The sequence below is a fragment of the Sorghum bicolor genome, chromosome 6 (genome assembly GCF_000003195.3).
Source record: "Sorghum bicolor cultivar BTx623 chromosome 6, Sorghum_bicolor_NCBIv3, whole genome shotgun sequence".
NCBI lineage: Eukaryota > Viridiplantae > Streptophyta > Magnoliopsida > Poales > Poaceae > Sorghum > Sorghum bicolor.
Window position 1 is genome coordinate 17,372,518 of NC_012875.2, and position 4,601 is coordinate 17,377,118.

At 42.1% G+C, this 4,601-nt stretch overlaps 1 long non-coding RNA gene across 1 annotated transcript; it reads right to left on the reverse strand.

Annotated features, from left to right (window-relative positions):
• LOC110436665 lies at positions 843-3,567 on the reverse strand. The gene is made up of 6 exons (XR_002454487.1): positions 3,480-3,567; positions 2,961-3,041; positions 2,795-2,879; positions 1,730-2,703; positions 1,557-1,635; positions 843-1,021 (listed from the first exon to the last, which is right to left on the reverse strand). It is a non-coding gene; the product is annotated as an uncharacterized LOC110436665 (long non-coding RNA).

A 4,601-nucleotide genomic window follows, 5' to 3' on the forward strand; every position in this document is an offset into this window, starting at 1 on the left:
CTTCTGCTCATCCTTGAGGTTGGCCTCCGTCACGGGGATGACGTTCTCTTGATCGAGGTCAGAGATTGACATGTTGATCTTGATCTTGAATCTGTCCCACTGGGCGTGCCAAAAGATGTGTTGATGCAAAACTGATCTGCAAACACAAAGGGCTAATACCCGATTCAAACGTTAAGGCGTGCCAGCCGATTTGACCTTACTATCGGCAAAGGTGATAACTCGAATACTTTAGTCCTGACAACAGCGATGCGCCCGGATGTCACGGCTAAGAGGTACTCACGCGGAACTCGAGAACACGCCGAGCTTAAGTCGATGAATTCCTAAGAACTCGTAATAAAAAGAAAAAAGTATGACGAAGTCGTCAAAAAGTAGATGCTGGAATATGAGTAAAAACGTGTGTTTGATTGATTTCTTGATTTTTTATTATTACAAGGCCCTAGGGTTTATATTTATACCCTGCTCAAAGAGCTACAACCAGACACGATTAGAATTCGAATTCCAAATTACACGGAATCCGTATACAAAACGATGCAAATAATTAAGGAAATAACAAAACTATCCCTCGTGACAAACCGAAACTCCTCCACATGACAACTGGCAGCTTCCGGACTCCTCCTTTGCATCATCGGCAATCCCTTTGCCATAGTCATCGGCAGACCTTTTTATCTAGCCATCGGCACCATATTACTGCCTGTGGACTTAGTCACATTCAACCTCTCCCTCATCGGCAACCATCATCATCGGCAACCCGCTTTGTAAACATCGTACTGCCACCTTATCCTGCCATCCTAGACACGTGCCTAGAAACGGTGTCAACACTTATATCACACACATAGAAGTAATGACATTCAAAAGTGATCACATTATCCATACATTGATTCATGTATCGAACAAGTATATTATATATGTAATATCACTTAACATCAAACTAGTCACTTAACGTGACAAGTTTGTGACAATAACATGACAATGACCCTGCTTATTGGAGTGTTGCGACTCTCTTGCTGATCTTGTCCTTCACCTGCTCAATCATATCTAAGAAGTCACTAGCATGCTTTTAGCATCAAATCTAACATATCAAACATAGCACACAGTTTAATAATAGTAATTTAAGGTGCACATAGTAATTTTGAAGCTTTAGATAAGTCAGAATTAGATACATAACCAAATCAACATATACTAAACTAGAGACTTAACACAAGCTATGTAGATAACCAAAACAGGTTATGAGTTTAAAAAAATCAATGTACATATATCTACATATTTATCTCATTTCTGTTCTTCATGTTTTGCATTATACAGATTTTGAAACAAGGAGCAAGCAACAGTTCATATTAAAAGGAGCAAGTAACAATTCTATTATCTAAACTAAAGAAATCCTAGCAGCTAAAATAGTAGCAACTACTGAACATACTGCAACTAGCAATTAACTATTGCACTGCAAATCTGCAACTTGCAAGTACTTGGAAGCTCCACATGTGAAGCTATAATTGTACTGGTTGCCTATTAGTCCTTATCACCAGCGAGGAAGAAATAAGATGAGGCATCAAACTTACATTGCCTATTGGACCTTATCACCAGGCCACTTTTCTTAAGCTACTCTCTTCAGTCATATTGTTCCAAGACAATCAAAAACTGCAAGAGGCATGGAACTTTCTTTAGCAACCATCCAAGCACAGTAGTAAGGTTGTAAGCATGATGTGAACTGCTAGTCTGCTATACTACTTACCAGAAAGAGACAATCTATGGCATCAAAATTTCCTCTTCTGCCATTTTTAAAAGAACAGGATAAATATATAGCAGCTCTCCATGACATACGCATTCTCAAAAATTGTAATTGCAAGATATAAACAAACGTTGTAATGCTATCTGATTCTCAGCTGCATGGAACAAACTGAGACTAGAGAAATCAAATATATTTCTTTGATAACATCCCAAATTAAATATAAAATACAAACTGTGTTGGAGCTTGTTAAGTCACAGCTATGAGGCTAAATCAGTAGCAAACAAGACCTTTGACAGGGCATAGAAAGCCAATAGGTCTCAAGCATAATAGTTCTGTAAATTTAAGAAATTAATGCTACTCATATACTCAGCCAATAACCTACAAATTCATCCAAATTTATATAGTAATTTGCTAGCTAAAATGGACAAGAGGTATGCCACAAGTAATTGAAGAATTGCAGATACGTGCTCAGAAGCACCTAAAGGTGAGTATGCATATTTACAGAACTTAAGGACAACTGCATCCTCTCCTATTTTGGAAATACAACCTCCTGGAGTCTATAGTAACATCAGCGATCGCCATATGACAGATGCAAGGTCAGGATCAATTAGTGCAGTGTTAGCCACAAATACATATTAAGATAGGAGTGTTAGCCACAAATCAATTAGTGCAGCTTGTACCATAGTTCTGTTATCTCCCATGCAGATTGAAAAAATAATGTGGAACACATTATAAGAACAGTACCTGTTAGCCACAAATACATATTAAGATAGGAGAGTAATAAAGAGATAAGAAATACATATGTAATGGCTTTGCCATTGAAGCCATAAAACCTGATGAATGGTAATCAGCAACAATCGATACCAGCCTAGGAAATCGGATCTGACCTCCATCTGACTCACCCAGGAGTTTGCTTGTCCAGCTCTCTGGGGGACAAAGTAATTGATATCATCGAAACATGCCGAGTCATCTCCAATCTGAAAATGGGGAAGCCCCTAAAAAGTTAGGAACGTGAATTGCACAAACAAAAATGGATACGAAAGAATCTAGAACAGGTAGAAATTTTACGGGACAAGGCCTTCTTCTATGGGTTCCCAGACATCAGTGATGCTGACAGAACTGATGTTGGTATCCTGGTGTAACCGATCCTTTTCTGTTTCAAAAGAAGGTTTGTCATATATTGTCGATTGGTTGGCCAAAAAATGCAACAACAGAGAGCGAGCAGGAGTATTACCTTGATAATCTCTGCAACAGCAACAGATTTACTGATTGCCTGTCCCATGGCCTTCAACACAATCTCTTTAATTCTCCTTTCCTGGTTATATAATAATAAAAAAGGAAATAAGAGCTTAGAAATAAACAATGAATTGAAAGAAAACTACATATTAGTAGTATAAATAGGCAATAGCTCATGTAAAACTATTATTCATCGTACATGTATAATGCAAGGAAACAAACACAATCTCCACCAATACCCTTCTCATATGCCAATTTGTGGTACATTGAATTAGTACAGTGGTACATCAATCGCCGCAGTTGGGGTAAGCATATACAAATTTTACACATCGAAACCCACAAAACTTGGATGTTTGAATCCACCTCTCGAGCCTAACGGCAGAGAACCACCGTGGCCTGGCAGCCGTTCCATCAAAACAAAAAAACTCTGATTCGAATCGACAGAGACGGGACTCGAACGCAGCGTATCCTAAATACAATACGATACGGCGGCGATGGCGAGGATAAGCTCGGGCACCTGGAGGAGGGAGGTAGCATAGGAGACATAGTTGCGGAGCCCGACCAGCAGCCGTTGTTGCCATTGCCGAAGCTGAAGCCGCCGCCGCCGCCGCCTTCTTTTCTGTAGTAGAGAGAGAGATGGGTCACGAGCGTGGGAGTGAGCTGGGGTAATGGATTAGGGTGTGGGTGGGTGAATATGAGCCGTTGATCGTGATCCGACGATAGATGATGATTGCTTGGTCTAGCAGACCAATTGGGCCACAAACCAAAATGGACCATGGAAACATATCACTTCTGGGCCAAAATTTAGCGACGGATGATCTGACTCAGTTACTAGTATATAGCAACGGATGATCCAACGCAAAAGCAAAATATTTATAGCAACGGACCACCCATCAAAGTATTGAATTTTAGCGACGGAGGATCCGAGGGACACCTTTAGCAACAGATTGTTCAATGCTAATTTTTATCTTTAGCAACAGATGACCGATGCTATTTTAGTGTTGTGGTGTAGTGTGCAGAGCTTGACAAAGAGAAGGGCCTCGTCAAGGCGGACCTTGCCTCTGCCCGGGAGGCCTATCGAGAGGTGAAGGAAGAGTGCGTGAAGAGCGAAATCGCTCGGAGCGCCACAGAAGAGGCCGGGAAGAAGGCCCAAGAGGATCTCGAGGCTGAGCGAGCTTGCTCTCGCGGGCTCTCTGACGAGGTCAATCGTCTGAAGAGGGCGCTGCTAGAGAAAGAGGGAGCTATCTCTCAGGCGGGCAAGGCAATTGAGGACTTGCGGGTCGCCAACACCGACCTGGCCCGCTCTTACAGGGGTATAGAGCGGGCCAACACTGATCTAGTTGGCGAAAATATGGCTTTGCAGGAGAGGATTCGTGGTATGTTTCTTTACACTTTCATGTTTCTTTTACAAGGCGTATTTTGTGTTGTCTAATTTCCCTGTGTCGGTCTTTGTAGGGCTTAAGGACGAGCTTCTAGCTGCCCAAGTTGAAGCCCGCTCCGCCAAGGCTCAGCTCGAGGGGGAGGTCGCTTTGAACGGTCGACTACGGACTACGATAAGCGATCTCTCGGTCTCCTAGGAGCTTGAGCCTGTGGACGAGTCGAGGGAGGCGGCTCGAGGCGACGTGCTGGTCGATCAGTT